Consider the following 20,521-nt stretch of genomic DNA (forward strand, 5'->3'; position numbering starts at 1 on the left):
CCTTGCATTTTAGTTGATTCCAGACCCGCACGGGTTGACAGCCAAGATCAGCCACACAGGCCACTTTCAAGGATGTCAAACACCCCCCCCCCCCAACGATGTGTTGAAGCATCAGACACAGATAATCAGTGAATGCCAGTTGTTACTAATTTCATCTGGATTTCTGGTTGTTTGAAGAGAGTGATGGGACAGATATTCCTGTAGTGTCCAGCCATTTCCTTCACCTGCGAATGATTACCGGAGGGGAGTGAAGAAACCAGAGGAACTAGGAACAATGGATGGGTGACACGGGTTGTGGGGCCAAGGCAAAGTGCAGAGAATTTGACAGCATTAGAGATAAAGAGGGGGCAAGGAGGCCAGGCAAGATGCTGTAGGCTTTAATCCCAGCACTTGGATGGCAGAGGCAGGCAGATCTCTGAGTTTGAGGCCACCCTGGTTTACAGAGTTCCAGGACAGCCAGAGCTATGTAGAGAAACCCTGTTTCTAAAAAGGGGTAGGGGACAAGCAAGGAACAGACAGGGTCTGGTAGGATACTATCTAGACTTCCAGGCTGTACCCACAGGTGGCCCAGCAGGCGAGTAAATTCAGGCTGGGACCTGGTGGATTGGAGGTGACCCTGGGCATCTGCCTTGTGGGTGGTGGTTGTGGCAGCTTGTCAATCCTGAGCCAGTGTGTCTAGATCCAGATCCCACGACAAAGGGGTTTTCAGCTCCTGAGTGCCCTGCTGTGGGCTTGTTTTGTTGTCATTTTTATGTGTTTTCGGAAAGTGTTGGGAATAACAAGCAGCTGTTAAACTCCTACTATGCCTTTTAGATTTAAAAAGCAAATACCGCCTGGGTAGAAAGCAGACAAATTAATGTATGAATAATTAATCGCATCTACCGATCCCGCGATTGTCTAATTCACCTCTCCCTCTCACCTCTCCCAAGGGCCACTTATATGAAACAGGTTAACAGACAACCCCTAATGTTCAATCTGCATCCCAGTTGCCAGAATAACTGATCTCTAGGTCTTGCCCTCTGAGATGCTGTTCACCCATTGTTTTCTGGGAAGGTTCATCTTGAGTGACTTTGTTAACTTTCATTGCCTACAAATAATCCTCTGCAGTTATTTGTTCCTGTTTTTAAGAACTCTAATGGAGCCGGGCGGTGGTGGCGCACGCCTTTAATCCCAGCACTCAGGAGGCAGAGGCAGGTGGATCTCTGTGAGTTCGAGGCCACCCTGGTCTACAAGAGCTTGTTCCAGGACAGGCTCCAAAGCCACAGAGAAACCCTGTCTCGAAAAATCAAAAAAAAAAAAAAAAAAAAAAAAAAAAAAAAAAAAAAAAAAAAAAAAAAAAAAGAACTCTAATGGAGAAGCTCCATGGAAGAGAGAAGTCGAATTCACTGGATCCATTAAAGAAGTCTTTACTGAGCCCCTCCTGGGTGTCCCGGGCTAGGATGTACCTGAGTTGGGGATACAGTCTATCAAGTACTAGGAAAGGAGAGGAAAGAGAAGCAGAAAATGCAAACAGGGATTATGCAGAGGATTTCCAGGGAAAGGAGGAGACTAAAGTCCCAGAGTGAAGGATAAGGTGAGAAGCACAAAGAGGGGGAATGTGGTCCAGTCTGGTGGAGTCGCGGGTAACGGCACTCGTCGCCAGCCTGAGGACTTGATTCCGATCCTTGAGCCCCACACGGTGGAAGGAAAGCAACGGCACCCACGGCTTGTCCTCTCACCCCCTCCGCCATTAGGAATGTTTAAAAAATTGTCTAAGTAGAGAGAATGACCAAATGTCCAGGGCGGGGGACGGGGACGGGGGTGGGAGTGGGACGCGAGAGTTGTTCTACTGTCCTCCTTGGGCCTGAGACTGGGATGTAGATAGATCTCTCCTCCACTTCCTTCTTCTCCTGGCGAATCTCACCCACCGCTCCTCCTCCAAACCATTTATATGCTGGGAACTCGTATTTGTATTTTCACGACTTCTCAGGTGCTCGAGCATCTAACCAACAAACTACCTCTTCATTCGTTGTTAGGGATCCCAAGGACATCGCAGTAGCTCCATGGAAACCCTGAGCAAAGCTCATCTGCGTTCTTGCTCTTTCAGGTGGTCCTATGGCTACCTCCACAGCCACCAACATCAGACACTTCTGAACCTTTCCACTCCGACACAATCCAAAGGCAAGCACAACCCAGGTCCCGCGGTAAAGCAGGTCCCCATCTCCACTGTCCGCCACCTCAGTTCAGGTCACACACGCTCACACCTGTGTGACTATGGTAGCTCCCACTGACCTGGTACACAGCCCCTGGCTCTGTTAACTTGGTTTCTTAAGCTTTCCCACCCCTCACCTCTTCTCACCTGAGATACTTGTGCATGACCCCACTTTGGGGGATGTTTGTACACTGTGTGAAGATGCATTGCTGTGATTGGTGTAATAAAAACTGAATGGCCAATAGCTAGATAGGAGACGTAGGCGGGACTTCCGGGCAGAGAGAGGAACAGGAGTTAGCTGAGAAGCCAAAGGTGTAGGATACACTGAATGGGAGACAGGTAAAAGTCACATGGCAAAATGTAGATTAATAAAAAATATGGGTTGATTCAAGTCACAAGAGCAAGTGGGACAATCTTAAGCAAAGGCAGTGTCCGTTTGGGAGGCAGCTGGCGGGACAGAATCCTAAGCGAAGGCGATCTCCTTTGGGAGGTAGCTGGCGGCACAGAAGGAGACTCCTTGCAACCCTGAGTACAGCAGTCCAGAAAATAGGCGTGTAAGCGAAACAGCTACTGACAGTACCCATAGATTCTTTTTTTTTTTTTCTGGTTTTTCGAGACAGGGTTTCTCTGTGGCTTTGGAGCCTGTCTTGGAACTAGCTCTGTAGACCAGGCTGGTCTCAAACTCACAGAGATCCGCCTGCCTCTGCCTGGGATTAAAGGCGTGTGCCACTATCTCCCGGCTCATAGATTCATCTTAAAGCAATTTGTTAGCACCAGGGATGTCGTTCAGTTGGTAGAACGGTCACCTGCCCTACAAGAAGCCCTGAATTCAACTCCCAGTGCATTAACCGGGTGTGGCAGCACACACCTGTAATCCCAGTGCTTGGAAGACAGAAATAGCAGAATAAAAGACTCAAGGTCATCCTTGGCTGCACAGCAAACTCAAGGCCAGCCTGGATTATGTGAGACCCTGACTCAAAAACAAACAATTCCTTGGTAGACATGTGATTTTAGCATTTGTTAAAGATGGAAACAAATTTGAATGCTAACAAGATCTCTGTGCTTGTTCATTTTTGCATAGGAAATTAAATCTTGGCTGAAGATTTGATCCTACAGGATGTAGAGCGTCTTTAAGTGTTTCCAGAGTTGATTGATATTTTGATTTTATAATCGTCAGTGCCAAGAATGCCACTTTGCCTAAGTGCATAGTGCAAAGAGGCAGAAGTATGCTGAGGGCTGTTTCTGCAGTTGTAGTGAATTCTGTCTTGTTCCCAACCCAAAAATCACTTAACGTGTGTGTGTGTGTGTGTGTGTGTGAGAGAGAGAGAGAGAGAGAGAGAGAGAGAGAGAGAGAGAAAGAGACTCAAGTTAGTAACTTAAGCACACATTTTAAAAATCAAACACTCTAGTATAATACAAACCCCAAATATACTAATCTGATACAGGCTGAGGAAAGTTCATAGAAAAATATTGTGTTTATTTTCCTTAATTAAGCTATTATTTTTCTATAAGCAGAAGACTTTGTATGGATAGTGGGAACATTGCAGCTCACATCACAAGGGTCTCAAATTGAGTGCAGTGTTAGAGGCATCATTTGTCTGTGTGGTGTGGGGCACAGTGGCTGACAAGGTGCATATGTGTGTTCAGAATCTAGGCCAGGATGATGCCCAGGCTGCAAATTGGCAAGGTCTGGGAGAAAAGTCTCAGATTCCTTAGAAACTTGATTTTGCTTCTATTGCTTTGGTCATAGTATATTCAGATACCTCTTATTGTTGCCTTATTTGACATGGTGCCCACATTCAGTTACATGGTCCCCTTGGCAGAGCTTGACCTACTATAGTTTAGGAAGCTGGGTCCCCTGTCCCAACACATACATCTACAAAACAACATCTAAGGTATGGGGAGCATTTCAGAAGCGGGGGAACAGCAAAAATGAAAGAGCCAGAGGACCAGGGAGTTTGCCGTGAGATTGTGTCTCCTAGTAACGTCGGAAGCCACACCCAGAAGGTCTCACCAACATGGTTGTCAGAACATGAGCTGAACAAGGCCAGCAACAGACGAGCCAGAGTGGACAGAAAAGGCCTCAGCCCTTCGGGCAACCACAGAATGCTGGGAGCAGGAGAAACAGTCCTCCCCAGGGAGGAGCCCTCCAATTGGTTGTCTAATACCAAATGGTCAACCCTATGTTCATCCCTGAAGACATACATACAAGTACCATTACACAGACTGAGCAGGTGTATTTATGTATTTAGAAACATAAGGAATGACTAAAAGAGACCACAAATTTAAAAGAGAGCAAGGAGGGGTGCACAGGAGGGCTGGGAGGGAGGAGAGGAGAAGGGGAGATGATGTAATTAAATTAGAATCTAAGAAATGAGAGAAATATTTATAAAGGAGAAGGTAAGCTTCACTGCACCCCACGCTCCTAACAGCCACACGGTGACTCGCACCTTAGATCCGTGAGATCTCTCATACACTTCTCCGAGAGGTCAGTCTCCCCTGCCTGTGCTGATTTGAAATTCCCCTTGTTAGAGCAAAAAACGGCCTTGGAAGACTTGAGGCCTAGGTCGCATAGAGACATGTGACCTCCCTCCACCTTGGCCATTGACTCCTGGGCTATTCACGGCAGAGGAGGCCAAATGCAATTGTGAAACACCTGACTGAGAAGCTTCTGGAAAGGTTAGCCTCCTAAGCATGCCTGAGATGGGTAGCCACACCTGGCCCGGGCTTGGCTGACATCTTGTCTGCAATTTCGTGAGAGCCTTAAACAGCCGTCCAACTGGGCTGCTTGCAAATTCCCGGCTCACAGAAATAATGGGATAAAATATTTGTTTAAACAGACAAATCTATGGATAGTTTCTTATGTGTCAATAGCTTACTCACATGGACATCTAAAGTGTGTGTTTAAAACATAAATCACAAGCCAGGCGGTAGTGGCCCACACCTTTAATGCCAGCACTCAGGAGCAGAGGCAGGCTAATCTCTGAGTTCGAGGCCAGCCTGGTCTACAGAGTGAGTTCCAGGACAGCCAGCGCAACAGAGAGAAACCCTGTTTTGAACCCATGCCCACTCCTGCCCCAAGCAAACATAAACCAGAGCCAGGCATGTGGCACACACCTGTCTGTAATCCCAGCATTTGAAAGTCTGAGACAGGAGGATTACTGTGAGTTCAAGGCCAGACTGAGCTATAGACAGTGAAAACTGTCTCAAAACCAAACCAGCCACAGAACTGGCTAAAGAGCTTGCTGCTGAGCACGCTGGCCTGAGCTAACTCTCAGGAACCCATGGAGGGAGAGAACTGACTGCCAAGGGCCCTCCTATAAAATGGCCTCACTTGGCTGCATCTGGAATTAACTAGACCCGAGTGACTGGGCACAGCTGTGAGGGATTTTTCTTAATTAATTAATCATTTGATCCACCTTTAATCTGGATCTTTGAGCTGGGAAGATAAACCTCTAATCCAGATCTTTCTGAGGTAGGAAGATCCACCTTTAATCTGTACCACACCTGCTGGAGCCTATGTAAAGTACACAGAAGAAGGAAGTTCTCTCTCCTCTCCTCTCCTCTCCCCCTCTCCTCTTCTCTCCCCCTCTCCTCTCCTCTCCCCCCTCTCCTCTTTCTCCTTTCTCCCTCTCCTCTCCTCCCCTCTCCTCCCCTCCCCTCTCCTCTCCTCTCCTCTCCTCCCCCCCCCACCCCTCCCTCTCCCTCTTTCCCTCTCTTCCTCCCCCTCCCCTCCCCCTCCCTCTCCCCCTCCCTCTCCTCCTCCCCTCTCTCCCTCTCTCTCTCCCTCTCCCCCTCTCTTCCTCTCCCCCTCTCTCTCTCCCTCTCCCCCTCCCCCTCTCTTCCTCTCTCCCTCTCTCCCTCTCTCCCTACTTGCTCTCACTCTTGCTGGCAAGTCCATTCCTTCCCTGGCATTAGAACGTCCTTGTTCAGGTGTATACTGGGGCATCCAGCCTTGTGAGCTGAACAACTACTGGGTTCTTGGACCTTCTGTTCATAAGCAGCCATTGTTGGATTACCTGGACCACAGACTGTAAGCCATTCTAATAAATTCCCCTTATATATATCATCTATATCTATATATCTGTCTCCAGAGAGAGAGAGTGATTCATTCTATACGTTCTGTTGTAAGACTTTAAGACAATTCTGAAGCCATTTCTGACAATTCTGAACCCTCTCAGCCTCTGTGCCTTAGTGCTTCCCCTCCCTCCTCCCCTGGGAACCAAGGACCTAACAGCTACACATACACGTACTCAGTTCCTGAACAATTACCCATATACGTACGTTTTGATTCAGTCCCCTGGGAAACGGGGTCAAAATGATCTCTTACCTCATCTGATCTGGCAATAGCTCTCCAGCCAATTATTGATAATAGCCCTTTCGACTAAGCCAATCACAACCCCCCTTGCTTCTATGGCCTTCTTCTTTAAAAGTAGCCTGTACCAGCTAGTCGGGGTCTCTTGGCTTCCCGAATGCTGAGGGACCCTGTCATGACAGAATTAATAAAATCCTCACGCTTTTGCATCGGCTGTGGTGTGAGAGGTGGTCTCTGGGGGCGACTCCTCCTGGCTGTTTGGAATTTAGAGTCCAACACTGTTACTTATAGAGAACCCTGACTAATCCATCCTCTGACCCCCATACAGACTCTGTGACGTGTGTGTGCCTACACTTTCACACATATATTATGTATGCACAATACATTAATCATGATAAATAAGATGTTAAATAAAGCACAATCCGGGGGCTGGGACGAAAGCCTATAGGGCACTTGCCTGTTCATATGAGACCGTAATTCAATCCTAGTACTGTAAACAAAGAGACAAAACCCAGCAATGAGTTTATGGTCCATATGCTAAATTCACCTCAGTGACTTCCCTATCTTCCCTGGAAGGAACAAACTATCTCTCTGCCTGGCAGAATGCCAGTAAGGTTGACAAATTCTGCTTTCCCAAATCAGCAACAATATATTAGGGAAAGCTTTTAAAACTTGGCATTTTGGACCTCTACGGGTGGATGAAAACACCTCACACACCGAGAAGCCTCAGCTCATCAAAATCACTAGAGGTTAAGCAAAAAAGATGTGAACTGGGCCAGTGGGAGGCTCAGTGGGTAAAGATGCTGGCTGTTCAGGACCATAGCCTGTGTGATTCCTGGATCCATGTAAGGGTGGAAAGGAAGAGCTGACTCAAGAGTTTCCCTCTAGCCTCCATACATGCTCTGTGGCACTGCCCCTCCCCCAAATAAAACTCAAGATAGACAGTGGGGCTTGGTGGCACGGTTGCCTGCCTAGGCTCCTGCTTTTGAAAGCAGAGAGGGGTAGAGAACGAGAAAGTGAGTTCTCAGCAGACGCATAGGGGTGAAAGGCAGAGGAGTGTGTTGCATTGCACTCTGGAAGAAGATGCTCCCTGCCAAACGCTATACCCAACAGATAGCAAAGCTGAAGGCAGAGGAGCTAAGTCTGAGCTAAACAGAAATGGAAAGGAGTTGCCGAGTCCTGGCTCACATGGAAAGCGAGGCAATTCTGTAAGCTCTGACTTCCATTCACAGGCAGTTAAAGAATACCAGAAATGGCGTGTATAAATGCTGGACACAGCTGTAAATGTAAATCCGTGTTGTGACATGTATACCATTAAGGCAGTGAAGGACAAGGTGAAATATATGAAGGAAGGATTCCGGGTTTCCTGGAGATCACTTTAGCATTGCTCTGAAGGAGCGCACACTAAATTAAGGGTGGAATCTCTAGAGGAATCACTAATGAAAAAACTGAAATGATAGTTAAAATTCAACAATTAAATAAAAGTGGCTTGTGAAAACATTTAACATGACCCAAGACAGCCTAAATTCAATCACATCTGGAGTCTTACTAAAAGCTAGTATAGTAAATACCCCACAATGTGAAGATCCAACAGTATGCTGTCTGTAATGAAAACCCAGGAAATTCAGAGACACAAGGATGACAGAAATGGAGGTCACTGTCCATGCAGTAATGGTGGCAGGCAAGGAAGAGTGGAAGACTTAACAGCAGAGCACACTGAGAAAGGGTTCCACACGAGGGAGGCGTGGTTATTAGTGTGCATGAATCCACCAGCCTCTGTTGATGAAGTCAAAGCTTAGGAAAGAAGATGGGCACAATGGGCCCAGTGCAGTGGTACAGGCCAAGATGGACGCACTGGACCCATAATCTCAGGAATCATTTCAAATCTTGTGTCTATTTTTAAATTGGCAAATTTAGTTTCTTATTATTAAAAGGACAGAACTTAAGAAAAAAATCCCAAGCAAGTGTTTTACCATATGCATGGTTTGCAAATATTTCCTTAAGTCCATGACGTCCTCTTGGTTTAACAGTCATGCTCAGATAGTCTGACAAGAGATGAGGCTGACCTACCTTCTTTTACAGGTTGTGCACACTGTGTCTGGTTCCCGGTTATGAAGATACAGTTTCTCCTACATCTTCGGTGACTTTTGTAATTTTGGGTCTTGTGATTATATCTGTGATCGATTTAAGTTAAATTTTCATTATGGTGTAAGATCCGGCTCAGGTTTTATATTTCTTCATAAAATGTTTAATTATCCTGGCATCATTTGTTGGAGAGGCAATCATGTCTCCATTGAATTTCCTCTGTATCTGTATAAAAAATAAATTGGCAATCTCTGTGTAATCTTCTTCCATACTCGTCCATCCATCCACCCACCCATCTACCCATCCATCTACCCATCCACCCTTCTACCTATCTATCTACACATCCACCCACGCACCCACCCATCTGTAGTGGGAGGTGAGCTGTTGCCTGGCTCCATGTCGTCTCTCTGACTCTGCCCTTCTTTCTCCCAGCATTCAACCTAGCTTTCCCTGCCTATCTAAGTTCTGCCTGCTATAGGTCCAAAGCAGTTTCTTTATTCATTAATGGTAATCACAGCACACAGAGGGGACTCCCACATCACCCATTCATCCACCTACCCACCTACCCATCCACCCACACACCCACCCACCCACTCATCCACCCACCCACCCACCCACCCATCCATCCATCCACCCATCCATCCATCCACCCATCCATCCATCCACCCATCCACCCACCCACCCATCCATCCATCCACCCATCCATCCATCCACCCATCCACCCATCCACCCATCCATCCATCCACCCACCCACCCATCCATCCACCCATCCATCCATCAACCCATCCACCCATCCATCCTTACACCAGTAGCTCGCAGAATTGTTAATTAGAGCTTGGAAATAAGTTTTGAGATCAAGGAGTTGAGTCCCCTAACTTTGTTCTGATTTGGAACTATTTGGGCATTTCTAGTTCCTTGGCATCAATGTATCAGTTTGGGAATCAGCTTATTTGATCTGCAGAATCTTTTCTGGGATGCTGATTGGCATCACACTGAACTTACATGTGAGTTTTGAGAGAATACACATCTTAAAATGTTTGAATGTTCTCATCATGAATACAGATTATCTCTTCCATGAGAGCAGATCGAATCTTTCTGACCACAAGTTAGGAAAAATTGTCTAAAGCTACAACACCAGGAAAGTAATCCACAAGAGAGAAAGGTGCCAGGCAGAGGTGGTGCACGCCTTTAATCCCAGCACTGGAGAAGCAGAGGCAGGTGGATCTCTGTGAGTTCAAGGCCAGCCTGGTCTACAGAGTGAGTTCCAGACCAACCGGGATACACAGTGAGACCCTGTCTTTAAGAAAAGGAAATGTGAAGTTAAGACTCCTTTGAAGAGAAAGGACGCTGCCGGTGTTCATGGCTCACCGTGTTGCATTCACTAGTATTTAGTGGTTTTCAGTTTTAGACTTAGATTGTGTGTTTCCATATTTCCACAGCTGTTGGAAATGGTGCTTCAAAGTTTTCATTTTCTAGTTATTCATCGTGACTGAATAGAAATCCAGCTAATTGAAGTTACCTTACATAATGCGACCTTGGTAAACGCAGGCACCAGTTCCAGAAGCTTTGAAAGGGAAACTTCTGAGTGTTTTCTATAGAAACAATCACGGTATCTGTGAGTCAAGGATTTTTATTTTTTCACAGTTTATATGGCAAATGTGTTACTTATCAGTCAAATTGAATGTAGGTTTTTCTTTATTCCCAACGGCTAAGGTCTCCAGTACCATGCTTAACACAACTCATAAAGCTGAGTGGTTTTGACAGAGACAATGCCACGGGTTTTGTTTTTCATGCTGGGAATGGAACCAATCTCAAGGTCTGGTACAGTGAGCTGCATCCCAAGGCTCCGTCTAAAAATTTCTTCGTTGTTTTAACCACAAAATGTGTGGTTTTGCAATTGCATTTTTAAAAATTTTGATTAGGGGAGATCTCTTCTATTTCTAATTTGTAGAAATTTTTATATAATGAATTTATGTTTAATTTTTCTAAATTATCTTTCTTTTTTTCTGTTGAGATAGTTACCTGTTCCTCCCCCCCATTTCTGATAGATTAAATTGTATTAGTTTATTCTTGAATATTGAAACAATTTTGCATTCCTGACATAACTGCCCACACTTTGACGTGGTACTTAATACTTTAAAATCACCTGCGTGTCTTTATTTGTTTGTTTGGTGGTGGTGGTGGTGGTGGTGGTGGTGTGTGTGTGTGTGTGTGTGTGTGTGTGTGTTTGCACGCGCACGCACGCGCGCACGCATACACGAGTGTCAAAGCGCATAAGTGGAGGTCAGAGGACAACCATAGGGACTCGGTTCTCTCCTTCCACCCTGCAGGGCCAGCGACTGCCTTCGCAGCCAGCATTTGCCCCCACCACACTCCCCTCCCACCTGCCCTGTATTCTACCCTTTCTAATGAACCGACAAATTAAATCTGTGAGCATTTCATTGAGTGTCTTTGTAATTATGCTCATGAAGGACGTATTTGTGTTCATCATGGTCTGAAAGACTTTTTCCCGTCGTGTTTACTCTTTGTCTGGCATTGGTGCAATAGCCCTCATAAAACAGGTTGACGGGCACTCTGTTCTCTTTGATTTTCTGGAAGAAATTATTAAGATCATTGACTCACCAGCTTTCTAATATTCTTTCTATTTTTTAAAGCAAAAACAAACTATCTCTTTTCATTTTACATACCAGTCCCAATTCCCACTTCCTCCCTTCCTCCCATTCCCTCCACCTTCCTCTCCAACCCTCCCCATCCACTCCTCAGAGAGGGTAAGGCACATTGCTTTGAGGAAGGACCAAGGCCCTCCATATTGTATCAAGGCTGAGGAAGGTATCCATCCAAAAGGAATGGGTTCCAAAAACCCAGTACAAGTAGTAGGGGTAAATCCTGGTGCCACTGCCAGTGGCCTTGGAGTCTGCTCAGCCATACAACTGTCTTCCATCTTCAGAGGGCCTAGTTTGGTCCTATGTGGGATCCTTCCCTGTCCAGCGAAAGTTGGTGAGCTCCCATTAGCTCAGGTAAGCTGTTTCAATGGGTGTCCCCATCATGGTCTTGACCCTTTTGCTCGTATTCTCCTTCCTCCCACTCTTCAGCTGGACTTTGGGAGCTCAGCCCAGTGCTCTGCTGCAGTCTCTGCCTCTGCTCCCATCAGTTGCTGGATGAGAGTTCTATGGTGACATTTAAGATAGTCATCAATCTGACTACAGGGCAAGGCCAGTTCAGGGAACCTCTCCACTATTGCTTAGGGCCTTAGCTGGGGTCATCCTTGTGGATTCCTGTGAATTTCTCTAGTGTTAGGTTTCTTGCTAGCCCCACAATGGCTCCCTCAATCAAGACATCGCTCTCCTTGCTATCCATTTCTGTCCTTCTCCCATCTTGACTATCCCATTCCCTCCAGTTCTCCTCCCCATTCTCCTTCTCCCCTCCTCCCCTTCTGCTCTCCCTTCTCCCCCTACCCCCATGCTTCCAATTTTCTCAGGAGATCTTGTCTGCTTTCCCTTCCCAGGGGGATCTATATGTTTCTCTTAGGGTTCACTTTGTTCTTAGCTTCTCTAGGGTCATGGACTATAGATGCTATCTTTGCTTTACAGCTAGTATCAACTTAGGAGTGAGTACATACCATGTTCATTTTTATGGGTCTGGGTTACCTCACTCAGGATATTTTTTCTAGTTCTATCCATTTGCATGCAAATTTGAAGGTGTCATTGGTTTTTTTTTTCCACTGAGTAGTGCTTCATTGTGTAAATGTACCACATTTTCTTTATCCATTCTTTGGTTGAGGGGCATCTAGGGGTTTCTCAGAAAATTGGGAACCAATCTACCTCAAGACCCAGCAATACCACTCTTGGGCATATACCCAAAGGATGCTCAATCATATCACAAGGACATTTGTTCAACTATGTTCATAGTAGCATTATTCATAATAATAATAATAACCTGGAAACAATCTAATATTCTTATAAGAAGAATTTATGATGTCCTAATAATATTTAATATGATCATTTTCATTAAGCATTGCTTTTTCTGAATCCAACTTCCAGCATGTTGTATGCTTTTTCTAATTTAATTTAAAAAATATTTTCTATTATATTTTGTATAATATGTATGTATGTACTTACACACACACCACAGCGCCATTATGGAAAGGTCAGAATATAACTCTCAAATCAATTCTTTCCACCCACCATGAGATACAGGGCTCAAACATGGGTTAGCAGGCTTGAGCAAACCGCTTTACCCATTCAGCAAACATCCCACCAGCCCCCAAACATTCATTTTAATTCTATAAAAATTACTTGAAAACCTGTGCTCTCTGTTCCTCTGTGTTTAGTAGACCCATCACCGCAGCCAGTCAGGCCTGGAGGAGGATTGATTGGTTGTTATTGGAGAAGTATTGGTTGTTATTGGAGGAGTATTGGTTGTTATTGGAGGAGTATTGGTTGTTATTGGGACTTTTTAAAATAACAAATTGAATTTCTTTGACATACATGTAGAGGACTACTTACTTAGCTTATCAATGTTCTCCTAAGGAGCTAGGGAAGTTCATGGGTTCCCATTACCTGCTCCATCTCGTCTAAGTCATCAGGTAGTGCTGCAGATATTCCCTGACCCTTTAGCATCTGGGATCTAAGGTGCAAGGGTTTTCACTACTGACAGCTCCTGCCAGGAGTTTATAGAGCTTATCAGTCTTTCCAAGAACAAGTTCTAGGTTGATTGATTTTCTGTGTTTTTTTAAATTGTCAATTTCCTTGAATTCCGCTCTTTATTACTTGTTTCTTGCCAACTTTGGGTTTGGTTCACTGTTTCCATAGTTTCATAGGTTGACAGCTAAGGTCATTGTTTAGATATTGTTCTAATATAACTTAATACTCTCAATCTTCCTCTAAGCATTGCTTTATAAAGTAGAAATTTTCACATCACTGTGGGGGAGGGCACGATGATGCCACAGCACAATGCAGCCACATGAGGTCTGAAGACAGCTTTATGAAATCAGTCTTCCCTGTCCACCATGTGGACGCTGGGGCTTGAACTCAGGTCATCAGGTTGAAGGTGACAAGTGCCTTTACCCACTAAGCCAGATCTCTCTGCCCCCCTGAGCTTTGAATGGACTCCTGCAACTACAGACAACTTATATGTTCATCTTAATTATTGGGAAATATTCGTAATTCCCATGTGACTTTTCTTTGACTTGTGGATTAAGTAGAAACGTATTTCTACTTTATGTGCCATTATAAAGGCATTCTGAATGTCTTTTTATTAACTTCCAGTCGGATGTATGCTGCTGCACTTCTTTTAAATGTGCTGGTACTTACCTCATTTCCTGGACTTTACCTGGTCATCTTCACATGAGCTTGAGAATACAATGCAGATTTTGCTTTTTTGTTGTTTTTGCTTTGCTTGTGAGACAAGGCCTGTAAATCCCAGACCAGTTCAATCGCACTGTGTAGCCTTGGCTGACCTTGACCTCTTGGGATGACAGGTATGCACTGCATCCCAAACCCAGGATGACAGGCATGCACCCCACACCTAACTACAGTATGTTTCTGTGCAGAGTATCTGATGATGGCCTCGCCTCTGTCTCCTTCCATCTAGAATGTTTCTGCTGATGCGGCTCACCTGCACTAGCCCCTGCTCTGGTGAGAGGAAAGAGCACTCTGGCCAACTCTCTCTGAAGTATTCCCAACTGTAGATTGAAGGTGACAATTTCCCAGATGCAGTGGCCAGCAGAACCACCAGTGTTCCCAGTTGGTTGCCCTGGGCTTCCAAGGTTTGCCCACAGACATGGCCTTATAACCCCAACATCTTCGGTGTTAGAAACTTCCCCATGTGGAACCCCTAATTCACTTGCTTTTCCAAGTGAACACAATCCATTGGCATTCAACTGCAATTCCACTCTGAGCCAAGTGCAACTCACCGTGCCCTGGCCGCATTAGAATTCTGAGCCTCCTGGATCCGCAGGAGAGATGGGTGAGGAACAAACGTGCCCCTGTCCTTTGAAACCGCCTTGCTGTAGAAAAGCCTCAGAAACTCTTCTGGGCAGCTGCCGCTTCTTCCCTTCCTGATCTGCAGTATGATCCACGTAGTCTACTTAGCCATGCCTCAAGCACACTGGGGTCAATTTATGCTCCCTGCTGAGGAAGGGCTCTGAGAACAAACTATAAAGGAGACAGATGAAACACATTGCCAGGCATCTTCTCTCTGTCAGTTGATGAAAGTGTATTTGTTCTGTCAAAGGCGCACGCCAGAGCTGGGAACATGGCTCAGCCAGAAAAACACTTGTCATTCAAGCTGGAGGGCATCCCCAGCAGCCTTAGAGGAAGGCTGGCCCAGTGACACACACTCGTAATCCCAGCCTTGGGGAAGAGGAGAGAGGTAGAGCCCTGGGGAATCCCTGGCCAGCCAGCCTACCTGGTAATTTCCAGGCCAACAAGAGACCCTGAAAAGGCAAGGTGGGTGGGTAGCTACAGCAGAATGACGCTTGAGATTGACTTCTGGTCTCCAAACAGATACACACACACACACACACACACACACACACACACACACACTTCTAGGTGCCTCGCTGATTCTCCCAGGAAGCTGAATACAGTAGATGGGATTCACAGTTGGAGAAATTTCTAGACTCAGCTGATGCTGACCTCCAGTCATCCTGCGTAGTGGCTGAAGAGTGGGTGAGTGTAGTGGGGTGTTGTAGCTGAACAGTGAGCACAGGGTTGTGTTGACCGATGGGATCAGTGGGGTGTCCTGCCACTCACCAAACACAGCCCTTCCAACTCACTGATGCTTACAATCTTTATTTTCCTCCAAGAGGTCATATGGCTTTTGAGTGCTATCTGGGAGGGGTTGGGGAAGTTCTTAGGCTCTTGCAGTGACTACAATGGTCCCACCTACTCCAGATCTTAGCAAAAACAGTGAAGGAACTACCCCTGGCCGAAAGGGGCCAGTTGTTTACATCTGAGAAAAAAAGTTTGCCATTGTCAATCTTGACCCTGACCCATTCATATTAGAGCTTTGCGGACCTCTCTCTGAATGGTGAATCTTGGTACCTCCGGACTCCTAGGATCCATACAGCTGTGGTAACTTGGGTCTAGGATTCAGTAGACCTAAGGTCGGAGCTTTTCCTGCTTCCCTGAATATGCTTCTCTTTGGAGGAGGGTGAAGAAGAATCGCAGCTGGGGCCGAACAGATGGCTCGGTGGTTAAAGTGCTCGCCATGCGAGCGAGCGTGAGGACCGTGTGACCCTAGCACTCCTACAGTCAGATGGGAGATGGAGACGGAAGGATTCCTGGAGGCTTGCAGGCCAGCAGCCGTGAGCAAGAGTCGCTGCCTCAGACAAGGTGGGACGCAAAGACTGACATCAAGTTTGTCCTCTGATTGCCACATGCACACACACGCGTGCACGCGCACACACACACATACACATACAGATACACACTCACATACAGATACATGCACACACATACACTCAGATACACAGATACAAACTTATACAGATACACACACTCACACACACAGATACACACAGAGATACACACACTTTCATACACACACAGACTCACACACACTCTCCTGTTGGCCTTTAAGCCTTTATCTTCATGTGGATATCAAGGCTTCCTGACATCTAGAAAGACTGAAGGGACATTGAAGGAACCCCGAAAGGTCATTGACGGGGCACAAAGGATTAAACAATAGGTCCTAGCTAGCTTCCTCATGTTTTGATTTTCTTAATCCAAGCCTCGTTTCAGTCGATCTGGACTTCATTTTAGGGTCAGAAGAGTGCATGGGCCACCGGTGGCTTTAATTCCTGGGAACTCTCTAATTAATTAACCATGGTGGACACTCTCTGGGCATTGTACCATTCTGTGAAACCAGAGACGCTTGCTTGCCTTGTTGCCAATCATGATAACCAGGTCTTCTTTGCTTCTGGCACATGGCAAAGGCCTCCTGGGCCAAGATACCCACTCTGAGCCTCCCACTGAGGTTGGTGACAAGATCTCCAGTGTCCCAGGGTAAAAGAAGTACCAATCAGAGCCCACTCCACAGCGTGCCAATCTAATCCAGTCCTCTAGGCAAACAGATGGGACAACCCCAGCCTGGGAGACACCTCCGGGCAGGGGCAGTGGGATGAGTGGGAACCACGGGGCAGCTCTAGCTTGGCGTTCTTGCCTCCTGACGTCTTCGGATTCTTTTGTCTATCTTAAGCCAAAGTGTGTCGGGCTTTGCCACGCCATTTTACACAGAGATGCTTTCCATCAGCTAGAACGGTGCAGTGTGCAGACAGCTGCTCATGCCTCTTTACAAGGACAGACCCAACTCGGTAACTGTTGTCTGAGGATGCCTCCCTCCACGTCTATAATCCAGTCCAATGCCTGTGGCCATCTTAGAAGATTCTCCTCTCCCTTGAAGATAGAATCCTGAATTTCCCTTCTCTGGTGGGACTGTCTTGGTGAATTGGATTGTCTTTATATCTAAGCACAGATAGGAGGTGGTGGGAGAATAGTTGGTTCTCTTTCGTTCCTGAGGAAAAGCACTGGCGAGTCAGAAAGAGGGTCTCTGATCCTTGGGTGTTCTATCTTGTCAAGCTCTCTTTCTTCTTCAAACATGGCTCTGAAGAACAAACTGTGACTGTGGCAGGGAAGAGGGTGGAACTTGAGGTCACCACATTAGCAGAATAAGCTGTATTCAGAAAGACAAAGGCCATAGATTTTCTCTGAGATGGGAAATCTAACCATCGTGATCCACTGTGGTCAATACAGACTCACTTGTAGAGTAATTTAGCCATCGGATCTGCTTGGTCATACGGACCCACTTGTAGAGAAATCTAGCCTTCAGGTCCACTTGGTCATACAGACTCACTTGAGAAATCTATCCTTCGGATCCACTTGGTCATATGAACTCACTTATAGAGAAATCTAGCCATCAGATCCGCTTGGTCACACAGACTCACTTGTAGAGTAAGTCCAGGAAGATTTACTTTTCAGTCACTTGAAGACTTCTTGTTCTCAGTTAGAAAGGGCTTCTTTAAATTAAATGTTTTACATTGATACATGCATATATGTTTGAATCCAGTCTCCTTTCCCCCTCTCTCACCTTCAGTTCTTCCCTTATTCCCCCAACTTTTTCCTCCAGACTTCCTTTCCCCTTGCTCAAAAAACATTATAACCCACTGAGTTATCTTAATGGTGTCTGTATGTGCATGGTGTAGGACAGTCTCCTGGGGTGTGGGTAGCATTCCAGGCCCACATCCCTGAAGAAAACTGTCCCAGAAGCCTTTAGTTGCTGGTAGCTCTTCATCTAGAGGAGGGGCTTGAGAATGCCCCGCCCATGCTGGGATTTTGACTGATTTGATCGTGTGCAATAACAGCCACTGTGACGATTGTGGTTACAAGAACCCAACAGCATTTTGGGTGCCACATGTGTTACAAAAGATGAGTAGGTATCCTTCCATTTGAAACAAGAAGAGACCAAAGTAGACTTTGTTGTGCTTGTTGAGTGTAGCCAGTATGGCTTGTATTATTATGGGATTGCCAGGAGAAACACGGTGCTTCTTTTGTAATGATGTAATAGCTGAACAAGTGGGTATTGGAGACATCAGCATCAAAGACTATGTCATGGTGGGATTTCCTCACAAAAACTAAAAATGAGAGATGGGGATATGGCTCAGTGAGTCATGAGTTAAGAGCTCAAGCATGTGGACTTGAGTTCAGATCCTCAGCACCCAGTAAACTTGGGTGTGGCAGCACATGCCTGTAACGCCAATGCTAGGGTGAAGCAAAGACAGGTGGATCCTGGGAGCTCATTGGTCAGCCAGATTCACAGAAACAACAAACTCCAGATTCAGTCAGAGTCCTGTCTCAAGACATGAGGTGCAGAAGGAACTGGGGATGAGACCCTAATGACCACCTCTAGTTTCCATGTATGCCCATACTGGCATACATACACATACATGCACATGTTTGCATACATACACACATACCACACATGCACACAAAACACACGTACACATATCACACACACAAACATGAACACTCACCACACACATATATGCACATCACATACACATGTACACATATCATATATACATGCCCACCACAAACACACACACATGAACATGCACTTACCACACACACACACAAGCACACCACACACATGCCCACACACATGCACGCATAATGCACACAATACATGCACACCAAACACACAAATATACCACATGCACATGCACATCACACAGAAGTACACTCACACACCATTAAGAAACACACAACCTAAAAATGACAAAGCTATGAGACTGAGTTCACAAACGTCTATTTTGTCAGCCAAGAAAGAAGCCTGTTGATATATTTCTGTTCATGGGAAAATATTTGACTGCAACAGCCAAATAAATGTATCCAGAAGAACAAAAGCTTGTTTGAAAATACCGGGCACACATTGAGAAGGGTGACTAGTCCTTTAAAACCAGGGCCAACCGTGGTGCCCAGCTGTTCCCTTAGATGTCCGCGCGGCCTGTGCAGTGTAGGCTGAAGAATTCGCTTCTATGAATAGTTTGCGTGGGACAACAACAGGTGAGGGTATTTTTAAAGAAGCTGTAGAGGGACTGGGGTTGGGGCTCAGTTGCCGAAGAACTCGGGAGCTTGGCTTGCTCTCCCAGTATCACACACACACACACACACACACACACACACACACACACACGAAGACCTGGCATGCTGCTGGATGCCTATAATCCTAGCTGTTGGAAAACTGAAGGAAGAGGGTTGCTGAAATCAAAAGTCATGCAAGCCTGAGCAATGCAGTGAGGCACTGCTTCAAAATGAAGAGGAAGAGAAGGATGGAGAAGAAACATTAGTTGATACAGTTGAAAGTGGACTCTACTGAGATGTGTGACAGCTGGTGGCAGCAGAGCAGGCTTAGCCGAGAGAGCACATGCCATCTGCGGAAATGTGAGGCCTTTAAGCCTAAGGAACCTGTATCATCTATCAGTAGTTATTCTCATGAAAATACTGGAACTGTTCAAGTGTGCATTGAGCCAGCACTGTTAGCGCCGCGTTTACTCTTGAGGACTTAAATCAGTACCGTGATGTTCTGTCCAAATCAGGCAAAACATCTCGATTCTCTTTATCTGCAGATTTTGAGGGCTTTTTCAAGCTCTGAAGTTTTATGGAGATGTTCTGAGCTCAGAGAGAATATTTAAGTTTCTCTGAACAAAAGGGGTCCACTTACAAAGACTCTTATAATAATAAATGTTTGGAGATTGGATTTTACTGTGTACTTAAAATGTTTTCAACAACCCAGGCTAATTAGAAAGGCAAATCCATGTGTAAATGCAAAACCTATATTGTGGCAAAGTCATCTTGACTTTACTGATATTGTTTGACTGAGAAGTCATTCTAAGCTGCTTTATACTCTTCCCACATCAAAGAAAGTTTAAACACGGGGCGTGGTGATGGCTTTGTCAGCAAAAGCCTGAGTACAAACATGAGGACCTAAGTTCAGATCTCCGGCACTCATGTAAAAAAGCCAGGCTTAGGGGCTGGAGAGATGGCACAGTGGTTAAGAGTACTTGCTGTTCTTGCAGAGGACCCAGCATCCATATGGTGGCTCACAAGCATCTATAGCTCCAGTTCCATGGGATCTAACATCTCCCAGCCTCCAGGCCATTTCATAGATGTGATGCACAGACATGAATGCACACAAACCTCCCCCCACAATCCCCCCCGAACAAAGGCAGACATGGAAGCTTGCATCTGTAACCTCCAGCCTTGCTGTAGGGCCAGGAAGAGACAGGAGGGACCCTTGAAGCTCATGAGCAAGCCACCCTAACTAAATTGATGAGCTTCAGGGTCAATGAGAGACTCTGTTTCAAAACATAAAGGTGGAGAAACTGAGGAAAGACACCTGACTTCAATCATGGGCTTCCACATGCAATG

The sequence above is a fragment of the Arvicola amphibius genome, chromosome 5 (genome assembly GCF_903992535.2).
Source record: "Arvicola amphibius chromosome 5, mArvAmp1.2, whole genome shotgun sequence".
NCBI lineage: Eukaryota > Metazoa > Chordata > Mammalia > Rodentia > Cricetidae > Arvicola > Arvicola amphibius.